Source organism: Oncorhynchus gorbuscha, unplaced genomic scaffold (genome assembly GCF_021184085.1).
Source record: "Oncorhynchus gorbuscha isolate QuinsamMale2020 ecotype Even-year unplaced genomic scaffold, OgorEven_v1.0 Un_scaffold_2122, whole genome shotgun sequence".
Taxonomy (NCBI): domain Eukaryota; kingdom Metazoa; phylum Chordata; class Actinopteri; order Salmoniformes; family Salmonidae; genus Oncorhynchus; species Oncorhynchus gorbuscha.
Genome location: NW_025746711.1, coordinates 65001 through 90689, shown reverse-complemented (window position 1 = coordinate 90689; position 25689 = coordinate 65001). Strand labels below are relative to the sequence as shown.

The 25689-nt window shown below is 42.2% G+C and overlaps 2 non-coding genes and 2 pseudogenes across 2 annotated transcripts; all 4 read left to right on the top strand.

Moving 5' to 3' along the window:
- Positions 1–258: 258 nt before the first annotated feature.
- LOC124025014 lies at positions 259–435 on the top strand (annotated as a pseudogene).
- A 4030-nt stretch (positions 436–4465) lies between these two features.
- LOC124025010 lies at positions 4466–18137 on the top strand (annotated as a pseudogene).
- LOC124025015 lies at positions 9915–9994 on the top strand. The gene has a single exon (XR_006837130.1). It is a non-coding gene; the product is annotated as a small nucleolar RNA SNORD11B (small nucleolar RNA).
- A 4511-nt stretch (positions 18138–22648) lies between the features above and the next one.
- LOC124025013 lies at positions 22649–22839 on the top strand. Its single transcript, XR_006837129.1, has one exon. It is a non-coding gene; the product is annotated as a U2 spliceosomal RNA (small nuclear RNA).
- The last annotated feature ends 2850 nt before the right edge of the window (positions 22840–25689 follow it).

Below are 25689 nucleotides of genomic sequence, written 5' to 3'. Positions count from 1 at the left end.
AACATGTTTTTCATGTCTTAAAAATGTTTGACCCTTGTTAGATCATTAGTACACATTTTAAATGGCTTTTACAGATTTGATGTTTTTACAAGGAAAGTACTTTTATTCATGGTTGTTTTCATTGGTTTTAACAACATGTACTTTTTAACAAATTGAAATGTAACTTTCAAATGCTGTGTTTTATGCCTTTATTGCCGTTTGTATGTGTATAAATGATGTAAGAAATGTATGAGCTGTTTTTAAAGGAAATGTGTAAATAAAACTTTTCCGAAATAAAATAAATCTGTTCTTATCAGTTTAATATCTGATACGTCCCCTATCTGGGGACCATATATTAAATTGATTTTTGGAATAGGGAGATGGAATAGGGGCTTGCTCCGTCCACTCCACGCATCGACCTGGTATTGCAGTACTTCCAGGAACGGTGCACCCCCTTTCATTGTAAAGAGAAATCAGACAGAGGAAACAGAGTTGCTTCGTTGGTCTATATTGTATTTTCACATTGAGCAACTTCATTTCAATATCAATGATGGCTCGATAGTGCTGGTCAAATCTGTCACCGTTTTATTGACTACGATAGCTGTTGGGAATGGGGTGCGTTCATCTTCCAATCAAAGATTTTTCGTCACGTGCACGGGATACTTACTTGCAAACTTTCCTCAACAGTGCATGATCAAAAATATACACACATAGCTAAGTAATAAAGTAGTTAAACATTTTTTTTGTTATGATTGGAAATCTATACAGTAGAAGACTATACAGAATAAACTATGAAATGTGCTAAAGTAATGTACTGGTAACATGGACTGTCTGTTAGAGTTGCGTAAATTCAAATCTGGTATCAGGATAAATATAACAATGAGTCACCGATTTTATACTATGTATTTTTTATTAGCTAAGTAATAGATGGCAAATGCAACTTTCGTATATACGGGCTCACTGTGATACCATGCAGGGCAGAACAGAGAACTGACAGGATGTATGTGAACAGTATTCTTTATACTGTGATAGACAGTTCCAACCCGTCTGTTGGCCTATCACAGTAGAGACTGGGCGTGGTTTAAACTTGCTCAGCCTATTGCAGGCGCTCAGGCGGGTCCCCGCCTCTTGGCGCTTCTGTTGATAGATGTAACTTGTTTGTGAAAAACATCCAGGCTCTCATGCTCCATACCGTTATCTCGCACCTGGCTCCTGTTATCTAACAAAAGACCGCTTGTTCTCGCAACACCCCGCTCTGAATGTGCCCCCCTCCCAACTCATTTGAACAGTTCCTGTCTTCATGCTTCTCTGTTTTTTTCCATCATTAGAAAGTCCCATGGCCCTGATACTTTTAATAATGTTTCAAGTCAGCTATGTTGCATAACACATACATACATCCACACAAGCCAACAGCAGATAATATTCAATCATATATATGGTAATGGCTATAATGTAAAATACAGGATCCAACATGTCTCACAAGCAACTGTCTGTATGTATTAGTTTCTCTCAATCACATACAAGCATTTCTTTGGAACAATGTTGTCGATTTTCAAAACAGAGTCCACAAGACACACAACTTTTGCAAAACAGTAAATGCATTTCGAAAATGTTTTTTAAACACATAAAAACATTAATAAAAAATATATTGTACCGTCAAAATTGCAAATACATTCATCAAAATAACAACTGTACGCAAAAATGGGTCTCCGTACTACTTACTATAGCTGACCCTGTAAAACAACTAACTGGTGTGTGACAGTAAACGTTTATATATACGTTTTATTTGATTTGATTCATTCCTGTCTTACTTTGGGGTGATTTGTGTGTATCGTTTTGTACTGCAAGGTTTTACTGTATGGAAGGAACATGCACTGTTGGCGCTAGGAACATAAGCGCAATAACAACTGCAAAATACGTGTACGCGGTTCGCGACCAAAATGATGTTCTCGGATTTGTTTGTCTCCAAATAGTTCACTCTGCCACTTCTCGCGATGTTAGAGAGAGGACGTACTTCCGGGTGAGGCACACAGATCACCTCGTGGAACACATTCCGGTTGGAACTGCGACTAGCGAAGCCTTTCTAGGAGATACGTTTGTTTCGGGCTTAAACTTGGTGAAAAAGCGTCAGAGATGCTTGTTTTATTTGAAACCGCTGCTGGTTTTGCAATATTTAAAGTGAGTATTTAGCTAAAGTTATATTCTAAATTCTAATAATTTTAGATGGGTGCATGACAATTTTCAATCATTGAACCGGGTTCGCGGTGTAGCTAGCTAAATACGTTGTTTTCCTGGAGTAGCTAGATATTGTATGTAAAATACAAAGTAGTTCCATGTCAAGACCTGTTTAACATTGTTTATAGTACACATGGCTTCTCTATTTAGGTCGTCGTGGTAGTTCTCGCATGCAACCCTTTACCGCAACGAGGCCTTCTCATTCAACACGCTGCAGTTAAGCAACCACGTTGTATGTGGCAAGTTGCCTAGATCTGCTGGATATACAGATACTCTGCTACCTTGGACTTGGCTTTAGTTACCTAGATCTGCTGGATATACAGATTGGCTTTAGTTACCTAGATCTCTGCTACCTTGGACTTGGCTTTAGTTACCTAGATCTGCTGGATATACAGATACTCTGCTACCTTGGACTTGGCTTTAGTTACCTAGATCTGCTGGATATACAGATACTCTGCTACCTTGGACTTGGCTTTAGTTACCTAGATCTGCTGGATATACAGATACTCTGCTACCTTGGACTTGGCTTTAGTTACCTAGATCTGCTGGATATACAGATACTCTGCTACCTTGGACTTGGCTTTAGTTACCTAGATCTGCTGGATATACAGATACTCTGCTACCTTGGACTTGGCTTTAGTTACCTAGATCTGCTGGATATACAGATACTCTGCTACCTTGGACTTGGCTTTAGTTACCTAGATCTGCTGGATATACAGATACTCTGCTACCTTGGACTTGGCTTTAGTTACCTAGATCTGCTGGATATACAGATACTCTGCTACCTTGGACTTGGCTTTAGTTACCTAGATCTGCTGGATATACAGATACTCTGCTACCTTGGGCTTTACTTGGCTTTTGGAGGCTTTACCTAGATCTGCTGGATATACAGATACTCTGCTACCTTGGACTTGGCTTTAGTTACCTAGATCTGCTGGATATACAGATACTGCTGGATATACAGATACTTGCTACCTTGGACTTGGCTTTAGTTACCTAGATCTGCTGGATATACAGATACTCTGCTACCTTGGACTTGGCTTTAGTTACCTAGATCTGCTGGATATACAGATACTCTGCTACCTTGGACTTGGCTTTAGTTACCTAGATCTGCTGGATATACAGATACTCTGGGACTTGGCTTTAGTTACCTAGATCTGCTGGATATACAGATACTCTGCTACCTTGGACTTGGCTTTAGTTACCTAGATCTGCTGGATATACAGATACTCTGCTACCTTGGACTTGGCTTTAGTTACCTAGATCTGCTGGATATACAGATACTCTGCTACCTTGGACTTGGCTTTAGTTACCTAGATCTGCTGGATATACAGATACTCTGCTACCTTGGACTTGGCTTTAGTTACCTAGATCTGCTGGATATACAGATACTCTGCTACCTTGGACTTGGCTTTAGTTACCTAGATCTGCTGGATATACAGATACTCTGCTACCTTGGACTTGGCTTTAGTTACCTAGATCTGCTGGATATACAGATACTACCTTGGACCTCTGCTGGATATACAGATACTCTGCTACCTTGGACTTGGCTTTAGTTACCTAGATCTGCTGGATATACAGATACTCTGCTACCTTGGACTTGGCTTTAGTTACCTAGATCTGCTGGATATACAGATACTCTGCTACCTTGGACTTGGCTTTAGTTACCTAGATCTGCTGGATATACAGATACTCTGCTACCTTGGACTTGGCTTTAGTTACCTAGATCTGCTGGATATACAGATACTCTGCTACCTTGGACTTGGCTTTAGTTACCTAGATCTGCTGGATATACAGATACTCTGCTACCTTGGACTTGGCTTTAGTTACCTAGATCTGCTGGATATACAGATACTCTGCTACCTTGGACTTGGCTTTAGTTACCTAGATCTGCTGGATATACAGATACTCTGCTACCTTGGACTTGGCTTTAGTTACCTAGATCTGCTGGATATACAGATACTCTGCTACCTTGGACTTGGCTTTAGTTACCTAGATCTGCTGGATATACAGATACTCTGCTACCTTGGACTTGGCTTTAGTTACCTAGATCTGCTGGATATACAGAGATCTGCTGGATATACAGATACTCTGCTACCTTGGACTTGGCTTTAGTTACCTAGATCTGCTGGATATACAGATACTCTGCTACCTTGGACTTGGCTTTAGTAATTATGCAACTATTTGAACCCGTTCTAGTTTCGAAGTTAAATAATTTATTTGTTGCCAATGTTTACCCAACATTTCAAATATGCTTCTCTTCCAAGTTAGCATAACTGGTGCGTGGTACTTTGGAGGGACCGCGTGCTGGCTTTCTTATCACACATTACTGACGGGTTTTAATGACAACACATGTAAACCGAGTTGCGTTAATGTAATTAATGTATGGTATGTCCGTGTACTTGATAGAACTTTAAACCTTTTTTGTTTCAGGTCCTCGATGAGTCAAAGCTCCAAGAGGTGGACAGTTTATGGAAGGAGTTCGGAACTCCGGAGAAGGCCAACAAAGTGTGAGTTATGGCCCCATGTCTGGAGAGAGGAGTGTTTAGATTAGAGGGGAATACGTTGTCAATGTAGTATTACACATTATCAGCATAAGGAACATGTTTCTGGAGTTGACAAATAACAACATGTCGCCACCATTTCTCCTTCCAGAGTGAAGTTGAAGCATTTTGAGAAATTCCAGGACACAACAGAGGCCTTGGCAGGTAGAAAGAATACTTTAACCTCCTGTTGTTGCTCACTATAGTTTACCAGTTAGTGCACACGGGCTGTCAGTCAAGGCTTCTGCAGCTTCAGCTAGGTGAACCAACAGCGTGTTCGCATACTCCCTTAATTAAAAGACTGTTGCTTGAAAAATGAGAAAAGCGGCAATAGTAGTTTGTCCAACTTGAGAAACCATAGCCAGTATACACTTCCTCAAACTAGTCAGAAATAATTGAAGATGGCTCAAGAAATGGCATGTATTTTTCCTTTTATTTTTACAATTTTAAATCTACGTAAGCTGTTTGGTGCAGTATTTATGAAGTTTGAAAATGTGCATGGAAAACGAGTATCGTTTAAGTTTTTGGGTTAGGGTTAGTCTGTTAAGAACAAATTCTTATTTTCAATGACTGCCTAGGAACAGTGGGTTAACTGCTTGTTCAGGGACAGAACGACAGATTTGTACCTTGTCAGTTCGGGGGTTTGAACTTGCAACCTTCCGGTTACTAGTCCAACGCTCTAACCGCTAGGCTACCCTACTGCCCCAAACATCCGGGGAAAACACCTGACCGAAGACCAAACAAACACGTTTCTGAAGATATGCACTAACTAACCCCAACTGTTTGGGATGGGAAGCATGCAGAAGCCTTTAGGTGTTCAGCAGTATTCCTCACTACAGCTGAGACCACAGCTAACCTTAACCATCATAACAAACACTGACAGCAGCCGGTTGTTGAACTCATCCCCTAACAATGTTGAGTCTATGAATAAATACATATTACTAATGTCCCGTGTCTAAATGTTGGAACTATAACAGTCCTTTGTATATGTAGTGTATGTGGACACCCTGTCAAATTAGTGGATTCGGCTATTTTAGCCACATCCGTTGCTGACAGGTTTATAAAATCGAGCACACAACCATGCAATCTCCATAGACAAACATTGCCGTCAGAGCAGCTCACAGATCACTGCACCTGATCATAGCCCATCTGTAAACAGCTACCTACCTCATCCCCATACTGTATTTATTTATCATCTCTAATTGCACATTAATCTTCTGCACATCCACCATTCCAGTGTTTAATCGCTATATTGTAATTGCTTTGCCACCATGACCCATTTATTGCCGTACCTCCCTTATCTTACCTCATTGCACTCACTGTATATATACTTTTTCTATTGACTGTTTTGTTTATTCCATGTGTAACTCTGTTGTGTCAAATTGCTATTCTTTATCTTGGCCAGGTCATAGTTGCAAATGAGAACTTGTTCTCAACTGGCCTACCTGGTTTAATAGAAGGGAAATATATATATTTTTTTATATTGGCAATAGAATGGCCTTACTGAAGAGCTCAGTCACTTCCAATGTGGCACCGTCATAGGATGCCACCATTCCAACAAGTCTGTCTACCACGTTTCTTCCTTATTAGAGTGGCCCCTGTTATTGTGAAGTGGAAACGTCTAGGAGCAACAACGGCTCGGCTGCAACGTGGTAGACCATCATGACACAGATGGAGTCCATGATCACTGGGCTGCCCCCTGGGAGATCAGCACCATGTCTCTGGGACTGGCTCACAGGTAGTGTGGAACACAGACAACGCTTGGTGTTTTGGATTTATTAGGATCCCATTAAATGACGCCAACTAGTCTTATAACAAAAGACATTACAAACACTTTATAATTTACTCACATCAATATGTAGTGTGTGTTGCCGATGATTATATCATGCTGTCTGAAACCTGGTGTGGATTTCCTCAGCATTCGTCACTACCCCTGAGGCAGCACCTCCCTCTGTCGTATTCATAGAAGACCTGAAAGGCTGCTATGGCAGATCCTGACCTGTTTCTGTTTCCTCAGTTTGTCCCGCTACAAGCTGAAGTTCAGCCCTGACAAAGTGGATACCATGATCGTTCAAGCTATCTGTAAGTACCTCCTCTTAGACCAGGGATGGGCATCTTTGATGGGGGTGGGGGCCACAAAAACCTCATGAGGGGCCGCAACACATCTCACATAATTACCCCCCCACCTTGCAAGCAAAACATTTTAGCGGCCCCCTCACGTGACAGTGAAGAGAATTGAACTTTTAGTGTTCATTTCCTACAATTCTGCTATAGACTGTAGGCACATTAGTGCAGTTTTTAAGATGACTGATCAATAGGCCCTGGTCGGTAATTCGACTACTGTGATTGGTAAGTTAGTCGATCGGGTAACTTATCAATAACACAACAAAACGCTGACAGGCCAATGAGGTGACTTCTCTCCCCAGTACAGGGATGTGGGTTCGCGGGCCTACAGGAGGTGGGCCAGTGGAAGCCTGTTGCTCATCCCTGTCTTACTCTGTCCATGTAAAGGGACAACATAAAACAAGGATACTGTTATACAAAGGAAACGCATAAAACACTTGATTATCTGGAGACAGGTGTGACTGGTATTATGGTCTGTAGACAGGTGTGACTAGTATTATGGTCTGTAGACAGGTGTGACTGGTATTATGGTCTGTAGACAGGTGTGACTAGTATTATGGTCTGTAGACAGGTGTGACTAGTATTATGGTCTGTAGACAGGTGTGACTAGTATTATGGTCTGTAGACAGGTGTGACTAGTATTATGGTCTGTAGACAGGTGTGACTAGTATTATGGTCTGTAGACAGGTGTGACTAGTATTATGGTCTGTAGACAGGTGTGACTAGTATTATGGTCTGTAGACAGGTGTGACTGGTATTATGGTCTGTAGACAGGTGTGACTAGTATTATGGTCTGTAGACAGGTGTGACTAGTATTATGGTCTGTAGACAGGTGTGACTGGTATTATGGTCTGTAGACAGGTGTGACTGGTATTATGGTCTGTAGACAGGTGTGACTAGTATTATGGTCTGTAGACCGGTCTGTGACTGTGACTATTATGGTCTGTAGACAGGTGTGACTGGTATTATGGTCTGTAGACAGGTGTGACTGGTATTATGGTCTGTAGACAGGTGTGACTGGTATTATGGTCTGTAGACAGGTGTGGCTAGTATTATGGTCTGTAGACAGGTGTGGCTAGTATTATGGTCTGTAGACAGGTGTGACTAGTATTATGGTCTGTAGACAGGTGTGACTAGTATTATGGTCTGTAGACAGGTGTGACTGGTATTATGGTCTGTAGACAGGTGTGACTGGTATTATGGTCTGTAGACAGGTGTGACTAGTATTATGGTCTGTAGACAGGTGTGGCTAGTATTATGGTCTGTAGACAGGTGTGACTAGTATTATGGTCTGTAGACAGGTGTGACTGGTATTATGGTCTGTAGACAGGTGTGACTGGTATTATGGTCTGTAGACAGGTGTGACTGGTATTATGGTCTGTAGACAGGTGTGACTGGTATTATGGTCTGTAGACAGGTGTGACTGGTATTATGGTCTGTAGACAGGTGTGACTGGTATTATGGTCTGTAGACAGGTGTGACTGGTTATGGTCTGTAGACAGGTGTGTCTGTAGACAGGTGTGGCTAGTATTATGGTCTGTAGACAGGTGTGGCTAGTATTATGGTCTGTAGACAGGTGTGACTAGTATTATGGTCTGTAGACAGGTGTGGCTAGTATTATGGTCTGTAGACAGGTGTGGCTAGTATTATGGTCTGTAGACAGGTGTGGCTGGTATTATGGTCTGTAGACAGGTGTGGCTGGTATTATGGTCTGTAGACAGGTGTATATTATGGTCTGTAGACAGGTGTGACTAGTATTATGGTCTGTAGACAGGTGTGACTAGTATTATGGTCTGTAGACAGGTGTGACTAGTATTATGGTCTGTAGACAGGTGTGACTTATTATGGTCTGTAGACAGGTGTGACTAGTATTATGGTCTGTAGACAGGTGTGACTAGTATTATGGTCTGTAGACATGTATGGTCTGTAGACAGGTGTGACTAGTATTATGGTCTGTAGACAGGTGTGACTAGTATTATGGTCTGTAGACAGGTGTGGCTAGTATTATGGTCTGTAGACAGGTGTGACTAGTATTATGGTCTGTGACTGTGACTAGTATTATGGTCTGTAGACAGGTGTGGCTAGTATTATGGTCTGTAGACAGGTGTGGCTAGTATTATGGTCTGTAGACAGGTGTGACTAGTATTATGGTCTGTAGACAGGTGTGACTAGTATTATGGTCTGTAGACAGGTGTGACTAGTATTATGGTCTGTAGACAGGTGTGACTAGTATTATGGTCTGTAGACAGGTGTGACTAGTATTATGGTCTGTAGACGGGTGTGACTAGTATTATGGTCTGTAGACGGGTGTGACTAGTATTATGGTCTGTAGACGGGTGTGACTAGTATTATGGTCTGTAGACGGGTGTGACTAGTATTATGGTCTGTAGACCGGTGTGACTGGTATTTTGGTCTGTAGACTGGTGTGACTAGTATTATGGTCTGTAGACGGGTGTGACTAGTATTATGGTCTGTAGACAGGTGTGACTAGTATTATGGGCTGTAGACAGGTGTGACTAGTATTATGGGCTGTAGGTCAGTAACAGGTGTGACTAGTGTTTTGGTCTGTGCAGCTCTGCTGGATGACCTGGACAAGGAGCTCAACAACTACATCATGCGCTGTAGGGAGTGGTACGGCTGGCACTTCCCTGAGGTGGGGAAGATCATCACTGACAACCTGGCCTACTGCAAGAGTGTCCGGAAGATAGGCACTCGTACCAACGTGGCAACCACCGACCTGTCTGAGCATCTCCCCGAGGAGGTGGAGGCAGAGGTCAAACTGGCTGCAGAGATCTCCATGGGAATGGAGGTGTCAGAGGAGGACATCGGCAACATCATGCACCTGTGTGACCAGGTGATAGAGATTACAGAGTACCGCACCCAACTGTACGACTATCTGAAGAACAGGATGATGGCTATCGCTCCCAACCTGACTGTCATGGTGGGGGAACTGGTAGGGGCACGGCTCATCTCACACGCTGGTGAGTCATGATCTAACGGCCAATCACACAGCAGGAATCATTCACAACACAAAACAAGCAGTGATTATGATGACTATATGTCACAATCCTGATACCTGATGCTTTTCAGTCACTACCTCATCTGAGCTTGAATTAAAACCTTTTACCTAGACACCTGTAATAGGCAGCTGGAAACGCCCAAACTGCTCCTAAATTCTCTGGTTCTCTCTGACAGGGTCCCTGTTGAACCTGGCAAGCACCCGGCCTCCACAGTCCAGATCCTGGGAGCAGAGAAGGCCCTGTTCAGAGCCCTGAAGACGCGCAGAGACATGCCCAAATATGGTCTCGCAGACCTCGGCCAAGAACAAGGGCAAGGTGAGGCTTTTGTTCCAGCCATCACTAGAAGTAGAATGTCTCTTCACACTACAGTACTGCTGTCGTGTTCCAGGTGTGATCTAGTTCTAATCAGAATGTCTCTCCACTCTACAGTACTGCTGTCATGTTCCAGGTGTGATCTAGTTCTAATCAGAATGTCTCTCCACTCTACAGTACTGCTGTCATGTTCCAGGTGTGATCTAGTTCTAATCAGAATGTCTCTCCACACTACAGTACTGCTGTCATGTTCCAGGTGTGATCTAGTTCTAATCAGAATGTCTCTCCACTCTACAGTACTGCTGTCATGTTCCAGGTGTGATCTAGTTCTAATCAGAATGTCTCTCCACTCTACAGTACTGCTGTCATGTTCCAGGTGTGATCTAGTTCTAATCAGAATGTCTCCACTCTACAGTACTGCTGTCATGTTCCAGGTGTGATCTAGTTCTAATCAGAATGTCTCCACTCTACAGTACTGCTGTCATGTTCCAGGTGTGATCTAGTTCTAATCAGAATGTCTCTCCACTCTACAGTACTGCTGTCATGTTCCAGGTGTGATCTAGTTCTAATCAGAATGTCTCTCCACTCTACAGTACTGCTGTCATGTTCCAGGTGTGATCTAGTTCTAATCAGAATGTCTCTCCACTCTACAGTACTGCTGTCATGTTCCAGGTGTGATCTAGTTCTAATCAGAATGTCTCTCCACTCTACAGTACTGCTGTCATGTTCCAGGTGTGATCTAGTTCTAATCAGAATGTCTCTCCACTCTACAGTACTGCTGTCATGTTCCAGGTGTGATCTAGTTCTAATCAGAATGTCTCTCCACTCTACAGTACTGCTGTCGTGTTCCAGGTGTGATCTAGTTCTAATCAGAATGTCTCTCCACTCTACAGTACTGCTGTCATGTTCCAGGTGTGATCTAGTTCTAATCAGAATGTCTCTCCACTCTACAGTACTGCTGTCATGTTCCAGGTGTGATCTAGTTCTAATCAGAATGTCTCTCCACTCTACAGTACTGCTGTCATGTTCCAGGTGTGATCTAGTTCTAATCAGAATGTCTCTCCACTCTACAGTACTGCTGTCATGTTCCAGGTGTGATCTAGTTCTAATCAGAATGTCTCTCCACTCTACAGTACTGCTGTCATGTTCCAGGTGTGATCTAGTTCTAATCAGAATGTCTCTCCACTCTACAGTACTGCTGTCATGTTCCAGGTGTGATCTAGTTCTAATCAGAATGTCTCTCCACTCTACAGTACTGCTGTCATGTTCCAGGTGTGATCTAGTTCTAATCAGAATGTCTCTCCACTCTACAGTACTGCTGTCATGTTCCAGGTGTGATCTAGTTCTAATCAGAATGTCTCTCCACTCTACAGTACTGCTGTCATGTTCCAGGTGTGATCTAGTTCTAATCAGAATGTCTCTCCACTCTACAGTACTGCTGTCATGTTCCAGGTGTGATCTAGTTCTAATCAGAATGTCTCTCCACTCTACAGTACTGCTGTCATGTTCCAGGTGTGATCTAGTTCTAATCAGAATGTCTCTCCACACCACAGTACTGCTGTCATGTTCCAGGTGTGATCTAGTTCTAATCAGAATGTCTCTCCACACTACAGTACTGCTGTCATGTTCCAGGTGTGATCTAGTTCTAATCAGAATGTCTCTCCACTCTACAGTACTGCTGTCATGTTCCAGGTGTGATCTAGTTCTAATCAGAATGTCTCTCCACTCTACAGTACTGCTGTCATGTTCCAGGTGTGATCTAGTTCTAATCAGAATGTCTCTCCACTCTACAGTACTGCTGTCATGTTCCAGGTGTGATCTAGTTCTAATCAGAATGTCTCTCCACTCTACAGTACTGCTGTCATGTTCCAGGTGTGATCTAGTTCTAATCAGAATGTCTCCACTCTACAGTACTGCTGTCATGTTCCAGGTGTGATCTAGTTCTAATCAGAATGTCTCCCACTCTACAGTACTGCTGTCATGTTCCAGGTGTGATCTAGTTCTAATCAGAATGTCTCTCCACACTACAGTACTGCTGTCATGTTCCAGGTGTGATCTAGTTCTAATCAGAATGTCTCTCCACTCTACAGTACTGCTGTCATGTTCCAGGTGTGATCTAGTTCTAATCAGAATGTCTCTCCACTCTACAGTACTGCTGTCGTGTTCCAGGTGTGATCTAGTTCTAATCAGAATGTCTCCACTCTACAGTACTGCTGTCATGTTCCAGGTGTGATCTAGTTCTAATCAGAATGTCTCTCCACACTACAGTACTGCTGTCATGTTCCAGGTGTGATCTAGTTCTAATCAGAATGTCTCTCCACTCTACAGTACTGCTGTCGTGTTCCAGGTGTGATCTAGTTCTAATCAGAATGTCTCTCCACTCTACAGTACTGCTGTCATGTTCCAGGTGTGATCTAGTTCTAATCAGAATGTCTCTCCACTCTACAGTACTGCTGTCATGTTCCAGGTGTGATCTAGTTCTAATCAGAATGTCTCTCCACTCTACAGTACTGCTGTCATGTTCCAGGTGTGATCTAGTTCTAATCAGAATGTCTCCACTCTACAGTACTGCTGTCGTGTTCCAGGTGTGATCTAGTTCTAATCAGAATGTCTCCACTCTACAGTACTGCTGTCGTGTTCCAGGTGTGATCTAGTTCTAATCAGAATGTCTCTCCACTCTACAGTACTGCTGTCATGTTCCAGGTGTGATCTAGTTCTAATCAGAATGTCTCTCCACTCTACAGTACTGCTGTCATGTTCCAGGTGTGATCTAGTTCTAATCAGAATGTCTCTCCACTCTACAGTACTGCTGTCGTGTTCCAGGTGTGATCTAGTTCTAATCAGAATGTCTCTCCACTCTACAGTACTGCTGTCATGTTCCAGGTGTGATCTAGTTCTAATCAGAATGTCTCTCCACTCTACAGTACTGCTGTCATGTTCCAGGTGTGATCTAGTTCTAATCAGAATGTCTCTCCACACTACAGTACTGCTGTCATGTTCCAGGTGTGATCTAGTTCTAATCAGAATGTCTCCACTCTACAGTACTGCTGTCATGTTCCAGGTGTGATCTAGTTCTAATCAGAATGTCTCTCCACTCTACAGTACTGCTGTCGTGTTCCAGGTGTGATCTAGTTCTAATCAGAATGTCTCCACTCTACAGTACTGCTGTCATGTTCCAGGTGTGATCTAGTTCTAATCAGAATGTCTCTCCACTCTACAGTACTGCTGTCATGTTCCAGGTGTGATCTAGTTCTAATCAGAATGTCTCTCCACACTACAGTACTGCTGTCGTGTTCCAGGTGTGATCTAGTTCTAATCAGAATGTCTCTCCACTCTACAGTACTGCTGTCATGTTCCAGGTGTGATCTAGTTCTAATCAGAATGTCTCTCCACTCTACAGTACTGCTGTCATGTTCCAGGTGTGATCTAGTTCTAATCAGAATGTCTCTCCACTCTACAGTACTGCTGTCATGTTCCAGGTGTGATCTAGTTCTAATCAGAATGTCTCTCCACAGTCTACAGTACTGCTGTCATGTTCCAGGTGTGATCTAGTTCTAATCAGAATGTCTCTCCACTCTACAGTACTGCTGTCATGTTCCAGGTGTGATCTAGTTCTAATCAGAATGTCTCTCCACTCTACAGTACTGCTGTCATGTTCCAGGTGTGATCTAGTTCTAATCAGAATGTCTCTCCACTCTACAGTACTGCTGTCATGTTCCAGGTGTGATCTAGTTCTAATCAGAATGTCTCTCCACTCTACAGTACTGCTGTCATGTTCCAGGTGTGATCTAGTTCTAATCAGAATGTCTCTCCACTCTACAGTACTGCTGTCATGTTCCAGGTGTGATCTAGTTCTAATCAGAATGTCTCTCCACTCTACAGTATGTTCCAGGTGTGATCTGCTGTCATGTTCCAGGTGTGATCTAGTTCTAATCAGAATGTCTCTCCACTCTACAGTACTGCTGTCATGTTCCAGGTGTGATCTAGTTCTAATCAAAAAGCATTGTAGATTGTAAAGTACTGCTGTCATGTTCCAGGTGTGATCTAGTTCTAATCAGAATGTCTCTCCACTAACAGTCAAACGCAAACGATTCACAGATAATCAGAAAGGTGTCTGTCCATGTTCCAGGTGTGATCTAGTTCTAATCAGAATTCTCTCCAATCAAGTACTGCTGTCATGTTCCAGGTGTGATCTAGTTCTAATCAGAATGTCTCCACTACAGTACTGCTGTCGTGTTCCAGGTGTGATCTAGTTCTAATCAGAATGGAGGAGGAAGAGGTCCACACCAGGTGACAGTCAAAACCAAGAAACCCAAGAAAGTCACCTGTGGAAGGTCAGTTGAGGAACTCTAGTTCTGTTGTATAACACAATCCAATAATACACCATCCATCCTGTTATATAACACAACCCATAATACAGTACTGCTGTCATGTAATCCAGGTGTGATCTAGTTATAATCAAATAATACACTCCATCCTGTTCTATAACACAACCCATGTACACCATCCATCCTGTTATATAACACAACCCATAATACACCAATCCTGTTCTATAACACACCCATAATACACCATCCATCCTGTTATATAACACAGGTGTAATACACCATCCATCCTGTTCTATATCACAATGTCTCCATCCATCCTGTTCTATAAGTACTGCTGTCACCATCCATCCTGTTATATAATTCAATCAGAATGTCTATAACCACCCTAATACACCATCCATCCTGTTATATTCAGGTGTGATCTAGTTCTAATCACAACCCATAATACACCATCCATCCTGTTATATAACACAACCCTAATCACCATCCATCCTGTTATATACTGCAACCCATAATACACCATCCATCCTAGTTCTATATACAATGTCCCATAATACACCATCCATCCTGTTCCAGGTGTAACATGAACCAGAATGTCACCATCCATCCTGTTATATAACACAACCCATAATACACCATCCATCCTGTTCTATAACACAATGTCATAATCACTCTCCATACTGTGTCTGTTCCATCCATCCTGTTCTATAACACAACCCATAATACACCATCCATCCTGTTCACCATCCATCCTGTTCTAATCACAACCCATAATACACCATGCATCCTGTTATATAATATCCAGTTCTATAACAAACCCATAATACACCATCCATCCTGTTATATAACACAACCCATAATACACCATCCATCCTGTTATATAACACAACCCATAATACACCATCCATCCTGTTCTAAACACAACCCATAATACACCATCCATCCTGTTATATAACACAACCCATAATACACCATCCATCCTGTTATATAACACAACCCATAATGACCATCCATCCTGTTCTGATAACAACCCATAATTCCATCCTGTTATCACCAATCCATCCTGTTCTATAACACAACCCATAATACACCATCCATCCAGGTTGATATAATTCACCATCCATCTGTTCTATAACACAACCCATAATACACCATCCATCCTGTTATATAACACAACCCATAATACACCATCCATCCTGTTATATAACACAACCCATAATACACCATCCATCCTGTTCTATAACACAACCCATAATACACCATCCATCCTGTTATATAACACAACCCATAATACACCATCCATCCTGTTATATAACACAACCCATAATACACCATCCATCCTGTTCTATAACACAACCCATAATACACCATCCATCCTGTTCTATAATACACCATCCATCCTGTTCTATAACACAACCCATAATACACCATCCATCCTGTTATATAATACACCATCCATCCTGTTCTATAACACAACCCATAATACACCATCCATCCTGTTATATAATACACCATCCATCCTGTTATATAACACAACCCATAATACACCATCCATCCTGTTATATAACACAACCCATAATACACCATCCATCCTGTTATATAACACAACCCATAATACACCATCCATCCTGTTATATAACACAACCCATAATACACCATCCATCCTGTTATATAACACAACCCATAATACACCATCCATCCTGTTATATAACACAACCCATAATACACCATCCATCCTGTTATATAACACAACCCATAATACACCATCCATCCTGTTATATAACACAACCCATAATACACCATCCATCCTGTTATATATAACACATCCATCCCATTCTATAACACAACCCATAATACACCATCCATCCTGTTCTATAACACAACCCATAATACACCATCCATCCTGTTCTATAATACACCATCCATCCTGTTATATAACACACCATCCATCCTGTTATATAACACAACCCATAATACACCATCCATCCTGTTATATAACACAACCCATAATACACCATCCATCCTGTTATATAACACAACCCATATCATGATACCATAATACACCATCCATCCTGTTCTATAACACAACCCATAATACACCATCCATCCTGTTATATAACACAACCCATAATACACCATCCATCCTGTTATATAACACAACCCATAATACACCATCCATCCTGTTATATAACACAACCCATAATACACCATCCATCCTGTTATATAACACAACCCATAATACACCATCCATCCTGTTATATAACACAACCCATAATACACCATCCATCCTGTTATATAACACAACCCATAATACACCATCCATCCTGTTATATAACACACAACCCATAATACACCATCCATCCAGTTATATATAACACAACCCATAATACACCATCCATCCTGTTATATAACACAACCCATAATACACCATCCATCCTGTTCTATAATACCATCCATCCTGTTATATAACACAACCCATAATACACCATCCATCCTGTTATATAACACAACCCATAATACACCATCCATCCTGTTATATAACACAACCCATAATACACCATCCATCCTGTTATATAACACAACCCATAATACACCATCCATCCTGTTCTATAATACACAACCCATAATACACCATCCATCCTGTTATATAACACAACCCATAATACACCATCCATCCTGTTATATAACACAACCCATAATACACCATCCATCCTGTTCTATAATACACCATCCATCCTGTTATATAACACAACCCATAATACACCATCCATCCTGTTATATAACACAACCCATAATACACCATCCATCCTGTTATATAACACAACCCATAATACACCATCCATCCTGTTATATAACACAACCCATAATACACCATCCATCCTGTTCTATAACACAACCCATAATACACCATCCATCCTGTTCTATAACACAACCCATATCATGAGACCGGTTCTCAGCTGTCTGTTAAGTGCTATTGTCTCACGGTGGTTTCTGTTTTCATTCAGAACCAGAGGCTTCAACGGCAGCAGAAGAAACTCCCAAGAAGAAGAAAAAGAAGTCTAAGAAAGCCGAGGAGGCGGCGATGGACGTAAAGGAAGATATATTCCTGCTCATCTAAGCCGTTCTGCCTGAACGAACATACTAATTTGTTATTTCTTGTGATTTACAGTCGTCAAAGAAGAAAAATAAGAAAAAGGTCAAGGAGGAAGAGGGAGATTAATCTGGTTGGGGAGAAACTGGATTATATTAGAACTTTTAGTTGTCGTTGTATCTACCAGGGCCAGACTGACTCGTGTATCTGACCGTTTAAAGACTAGAGAACTGGAGACGGAGGTTATTTCAGAATGACCAGCAGCTGATCTGTTATGAGACTTGATGATGGTGTATAAATCCTCCTGTGGATTTGAGTTTGAACCTTTAGTTTACTGTAACCTCTTATTATTACTAATCAACTAAAGACCCAATAGACTGTCTACAATATCAATGTCCATGTTAAAACACTTCATTCCTCCACTGGTTTAACGATGTGCCTTTTTTAAAGATGGGTTTTATCTGCTGAGTTTGTCCATAAGTGATTAAATCCATTTTCTCAGTCAGCGGTATTTCCTTTCATTCCAGCTATGGTGGATTCAGACCCCTTGACGTTGTCCACCTTTTGTTACGTTACAGCCTTATTCTAACATGATTCAATAGTTTTTTCCCATCAATTTACACACGATACCCCCCAAATGACAAAGCTGAATAAGTTTAGAAATGTGTATACATTTATTCAAAATACAAAACTAACATATCGCATTTAGTCACTTCACCCCTTCCTACATGTGCAAATTACCGCAACTAACCAGTACCCCCTGTATATAGACTCCACACTGACTCTGTACCAGTACCCCCTGTATATAGACTCCACACTGACTCAGTACCAGTACCCCCTGTATATAGACTCCACACTGACTCAGTACCAGTACCCCCTGTATATAGACTCCACACTGACTCAGTACCAGTACCCCCTGTATATAGACTCCACACTGACTCTGTACCAGTACCCCCTGTATATAGACTCCACACTGACTCTGTACCAGTACCCCCTGTATATAGACTCCACACTGACTCAGTACCAGTACCCCCTGTATATAGACTCCACACTGACTCTGTACCGGTACCCCCTGTATATAGACTCCACACTGACTCAGTACCCCCCCTGTATATAGACTCCACACTGACTCAGTACCAGTACCCCTGTATATAGACTCCACACTGACTCTGTACCGTACCCCCTGTATATAGACTCCACACTGACTACCCCTGTATATAGACCGGTACCCCCGTACCTGTATATAGACTCCACACTGACTCTGTACCGGTACCCCGGTATATAGACTCCACACTGACTCTGTGACTCGGTACCCCGGTATATAGACTCCACACTGACTCTGTACCGGTACCCCCGGTATATAGACTCCACACTGACTGTACCGGTACCCCCGGTATATAGACTCCACACTGACTCAGTACCTGTACCCCCTGTATATAGACTCCACTGACTCGGTACCCCCTGTATATAGACTCCACACTGACTCGGTACCCCCTGTATATAGACTTGTTAGTGTTACATTTTATACTTCAATATTTTATTACTGTCATTGAACTGCACTGTTGGTTAAGGGCTTGTCAGTCAGCATTTCACAGTAAGGTCTACACTTGTATTTGGTGCATGTGACAAAGTTTGATATAAGTATTCAGACCCTCTACTCAGTACTTTGTTGAAGCACCTTTGGCAGCGATTACAGCCTTGAGTCTTCTTGGGTATGATGCTACAAGCTTGGCTCACCTGTATTTGGGTAGTTTCTGTGTACAGCTTCAAGGCCTCTCCATCCTCCTGCTGGTTCCAGCTCCGTCACAATGCAGTTGGACAGTGAAGATGAAGAGGATTTCCTTGCCAATCTATGATTCATCATATGTACAGTACGTACGCAAGGAGTGGACTTTCTGGAACTGGTGGCGAGACAGCTGATGGTGGCAGTGTGAGTGAGAACAGTGGCAATATCTGGAGGAAACCATGGAGCAGCTAGCCTGCCAAGCAGCACAACAATCTGGAGAGAGATGCCTAGCACACACATTTGAGTTAAGCTGCTTGCTTGTTCAATAAGATAGCATATATACCTTGTTATTAGCTTGTATCTATAATTGTTGATCAGTTAGGAAGCATGTTTACTACCAATGCACTGCTTAAAACTATAATTGTTCAGAATGTGTTGGTTTACTAGTTAAGAAAATAAATAAAATCAAATTGTTCAATAATGTGTAAATGTATAATAAACACAGAAATCCCAAAACCTAGAAAAAGGAACATAGACAACCCACCCAACTCACGCCCTGACCATACTAAAACAAAGACATAACAAATGATCTCAGGTCAGAAGGTGACACATGCAGGACAAGCGAACGGGGGAGCACTTTGATGTGTTGTTCACAAAAGCAGCTACTATGGCAACAAAGTTGGACCAACAACCTATTCAGATGCCTCACATCCGCAAACTTTCAAAGCGTTACACCGGTCAGGCTGCAGCCCAGTGAATACTCAGCCCACATCCATCCTGATGCCCAGTCTTTGTATAGAGCCCAGTTCTACAACACCTTGGACACAGTGAATACTCAGCCCACATCCATCCTGATGCCCAGTCTTTGTACAGAGCCCAGTTCTACAACACCGTGGACACAGTGAATACTCAGCCCATATCCATCCAGAATTGAATTCAAGACTTCTGCAGGTGCAGCTGGCCATGTTTGGGACTAATTATACATATCAAACGAGCTCAGATGTTGCTGGCATTATTGGGGAAATGGTGCCAGAGGTGAAAGGTCTCTTCAGTCAGGTGGAAGCTTTAGTAAGGCGTCTGCTGGTCGTCCCTGCCTCCTCTGTCGAGGCTGAGAGGAGTTTTAGTGCCCCGGGGAGGCTTAAGACATGGCTTAGATCATCCATGAGTCAAACAAGGCTGAATAATGTGGCCATGTGGTACGTGCACTAGCAGAAACTGGACAGACTGGACCTGGACAGGTTTAATGGAAGCCTTCACTTAGATCCAGTGGTGAACCGTGACTATAGGACCTGGGCTTTCAGAGGGACCAAAAATCTTCCAATCGTTGTGTCAAACTATAAAATCATAAAAATAACAGAAAACATAGCATCACTTAATGCACCCGACATTATATAGTCTGTAGTCGGGCCGTTCTAGTGAAGGAGGAGCTTTTTGATGACATTGTGAACGATGACATTCACTCCAGTCGGCCCCATGAAGTCAGAACAATACAATAGCACAACTATTTCATTAACAAAATTAAATGAACAAACCAGCTATTACTTCCCATTGCAAAAATATATCACCGATTAGTGTGGTGAACGTCATAAATTATAGTTTCAACACAACAATGTTTCATTGTCATGTGAGGTCCTGGTGGACCTAATGGATAACAGTACAATAAATTTGCTTAAATGGTTAATGTAGGGCTGCTCATTAAATGTGGTTAATGTAGGGCTCATTAAATGTGGTTAATGTAGGGCTCATTAAATGTGGTTAATGTAGGGCTCATTAAATGTGGTTAATGTAGGGCTCATTAAATGTGGTTAATGTAGGGCTCATTAAATGGGGTTAATGCTCATTAAATGTGGTTAAATGTAGGGCTCATTAAATGTGGTTAATGTAGGGCTCATTAAATGTGGTTAATGTAGGGCTCATTAAATGTGGTTAATGTAGGGCTCATTAAATGTGGTTAATGTAGGGCTCATTAAATGTGGTTAATGTAGGGCTCATTAAATGTGGTTAATGTAGGGCTCATTAAATGTGGTTAATGTAGGGCTCATTAAATGTGGTTAATGTAGGGCTCATTAAATGTGGTTAATGTAGGGCTCATTAAATGTGGTTAATGTATGTAGGGCTCATTAAATGTGGTTAATGTAGGGCTCATTAAATGTGGTTAATGTAGGGCTCATTAAATGGGGTTAATGTAGGGCTCATTAAATGGGGTTAATGTAGGGCTCATTAAATGTGGTTAATGTAGGGCTCATCAGGCTCAAGTAGCATCAGATTAGAATGTTCATGCTGAATCAAAGCTCATCAAATCCAGACATTTATATGCGTTATAATGCTTTTCAATGACACTTCCAAGTTTTGGTGGAAACTACCAGGTGACCCGGGAGAAAAGTGATTTATTATCGTATAATACCGGGGAAATATTCAACCTTAATGCGCATACAGGTGGATTCACAAGACACCAATCAAGTAACTTACATTTATAGTATCTTCATTAGGCCTAATGGCATTTTATGAAGTTAGTTATAGTGACTGAGTAAGTCAAATTATAAAAGTAAGCCTCCAAAGTGCCATGTTTCTTAGTTTATTATGTGGAGGAAACATTTAGGCAGCCAGGACCATCCGCTCCTTAGCTCTCTTACTGCAGTCCAGTGCCATAGACATCTTTGAAGTTTGGCCTCGTAATTTAGGAGGGACACTTTATGAAGGCCTTCTCACAATGGACTTATCATACAAGGCTCTACAGACAGATACAAAAAAAGACAGGCTATTTTTATTGTTCACGTTATTTTCGTTGACGATGTCTTGAAGTCAAGTCGTTCAACATTGAAATGCAGTTTTCTGTACCACACAGGACAACCAGGAAAAAGTGACGGTCGGTGGAACTCTGGCGCCACCAAGTGGACAATTGCTTCAGTTCGTTTGTGGCAGCAATGCTTCCAGATATACTTGATACAAGATCAAATGTTATGTCAATATTATTATCTCCAAATTGCCCCCCTCCCCACACGTAATATATTATTATTCCAATTTAGCTGTTGATCAGGTTAACGTGTTCTCTCATTTCTGATTGGAGGGCGGATGACCACGTGATCTTAGAACCTACAAATGTGTTACTTTGTAACAGTCAAACGTGGTTATTCCTGGCGTTGATCAACTCCACATCCATGCCACCATTTATTTAAAGCCTTATATTTTTTTTATGGAAAACAAAAAGCATACAGTGCTCATTTTGGTGTAACCATAATCGAATTTGACGTGTCGGAGAACGGCCACTTCGTTCCGAAATCATTGCAGGTATCGCTTCTCGGCCTTTTGGCTAAGATCAAGTGTAGTATCTGTTCTTATCAGTTTAATATCTGATACGTCCCCTATCTGGGGACCATATATTAAATTGATTTTTGGAATAGGGAGATGGAATAGGGGCTTGCTCCGTCCACTCCACGCATCGACCTGGTATTGCAGTACCTCCAGGAACGGTGCACCCCCTTTCATTGTAAAGAGAAATCAGACAGAGGAAACAGAGTTGCTTCGTTGGTCTATATTGTATTTTCAGATTGAGCAACTGTTTGAACGTTAAATGACGAGATATAGGCATTGGTGCGAGTGACCAGTCTTGTTCAGTACATCACAACACATCCGGGTATCTCAAGCACCCCAGTAAAACACAAGAGTTGCAGTAATGAACATTTACCAACAGATGGCATCACTGTGCCATCTTAGGGTTAGGGTTAGGTTTAGGTTTAGGGTTAGGGTTAGGTTTAGGGTTAGGGTTAGGGTTAGGGTTAGGGTTAGGGTTAGGTGCAGCAAACAAAGAGACACGGACGAAGGCAGGAGAGAGAAGCTATGAGTACCAGACCAAGACGCGACTGTGAACTTTGTTGTAAACAGAATATAGTGCGGCTAGATCGACATTTGAAGTCTGTACATGCACTTAAGTTTGGTACTATGGATTGGACGAATGCTATGCAATTTAGCCGGATTTCTACTGAGAGACAGCAGGCCGAATCAGTGCTTCGACCGCGGCCGGAGGACCCAGTGATTTTGCAGTGTTTGTCCGTGGAGCAGCAGCTGGTGGACGAGTGTGATCAGACGGCATGTTCTTCGACGGCGGTGCAGCCAACCAGTCAAGTGGATATTGAACTGTGCTCGGAACCGAGGGAGCAAGGCTGCGTCGTGGCGACTTTCACTGATAGCGAGAGTGATGAAGACGGCGGTGTGCCGTCCCGAATTCAGGTTTGGAGTAATGCCATTTTGAACGAGTATGAAAACTATATTGTGGGTGTACAACCTTCAGTTAAACGAATTGACAATAGTCGCACCAGTATGTCCCGAGTACGGCAATTCCTCCACATTATGTCGGAGGGCAAGTCCGATGAAGGACTGTGTTTTCTGGATAACTACAGACGTGTGTCTGATTGGTATGCTCAATGTGACAGCCGTGGTTTGGCACCATCCACGTTAAAAATGTACCGAACCGATGTTAGAAGTTTCCTCAATTATCTTATTCAGTTCCGGCCAGATGGTATGCAAGCTAAGGTCGCTGCAATTCGAAAGATGTTACTCTGCTTGGCGAAGATGGACAGGGACTCACGGCAGAGCCAGGCAACGTATAGGTCAAAATTCCGCCAACGCTGCAGGGACGAGGTGCTCAGCGCTGCGGAGTTAAAACGCTTTGTTGAGCTAAGCAATCAAGCCATTCCTTCAGTTCTAAGTAGGCTGGAGGAACGTGCCACATGCTCTGACAGGCGTAGGTTTGCAGCTCTCATGGCCAGCCGGTTGGCAATATTTAATGGCACTCGACGATCCCCAGTCACACTATTTAGTGTGAGTGATTTCAGTGAAGTAACCCCGGAAGGTGGGGGTTATCAGATGTGTGTAGCTTCCCACAAAACTAACTATAGCTTCGGGAGTGCCGAATTGTTCTATGTCAGGAGGAATACACTTGGCTTCAACGATTCCATCAAATCAGGCCTCATCTGAGTGGAATGACCTCAGACACAGAACTGTTCTTTTTCACATCCTGTGGTCAACCCTACACTAATCTGTGTGAGTATGTGGGGAAAATCTTTGCAGAGTTTGGCATTGGAAGGAAAGTGACCTTCGGTACAATTCGACGCAGTGTTGCCACGTTGAACTTTAACCAAGGCTCAGTTACAGACCGGGGAACTGTTGCTGACCATATGTGTCACTCTCTGGAAACGCAGTCACGTTACTACCGGTACCATAATTTGCCCCAAAATGCCAGCCGGGCCCGGACACTGATTGAGGGTCAAATAAATCCATGATTAACTGATTAAATAAAGCATATTTGTTTGAAATTCACCCTTGTATTTGTGTCATTATGCATTAAAATGATTAAAAATGTGTTTCATTTTGGGTTACCAGGTGCCTATTTTCAATCACCAGTTGCACATAAAACATAGATTTATTTTAGAAAAGTTTGGACTTAGTAAATTTTCCAACATCTTTTAGATTCATCCATATAATCATAGTAATATTACTTCCCAGAATGAATCTGTACTACTTTTTAAAATTCACTAGATGTCGCCAACTGTACCATCTATCAGTCTCCAAAGTGGGCATTAATATGAGAATGACCGGTAAGTGCATTTAGGAGAGTATTTTAATTTTCGGGTTCCCAGGTGCACGTTTTCAATCACCAGGTACACGGATGTATAGGGTGGTCCCCCATGGATAAAGGTCCGTGTTAGGGTGCTCCATAGCGGGCATGAATTTGTGGAACACCGCTAATGTAATTTCGGGTTCCCAGGTGCACGTTTTCAATCACCAGGTGCACAGCTGAGAAAAGTGGGGACTTAGTCATTTTTTCGACCAAAATCGGTAATTTTCAAAAAATGATTAAAAATACTTCCCGAGGGGCTAGAGGTCCCATATTTCGTGTCATATCCTCTCTCTCAATGGGCAACAAGTAGAGCATGTAAAAAACAAAATGCCCTGGTAGGAACCTATGTTTCCAGTAACATGCACTTGTGTAGCCCAAACTATAAACACAATTTTCTATTAAATGTTTCAATACAAAAACGGTTTTAATGACATGAAAATGCTCGTCTATGTGTGCCATTTCGTGCAAAAAAAACCCATCCAGATTGGATGTGTACTTTTTTGATTTATTCACGTTTTGGTGTACCGGAATAAAGCCCTAGATGGCGGAGCACACAAAAACCCTTTCAATTTCCGGGATTCCATCGATAGATTGGCCTGCCCGGTAAGTACACACTCAGTGGCGGGTCGACCAGACAGGTACCGGCGAGATTTCAGAAACCTGGTTTTTGACGAACAGACTTCCATGTCCTAGAGAGACGGGGGTGGTGTCAAA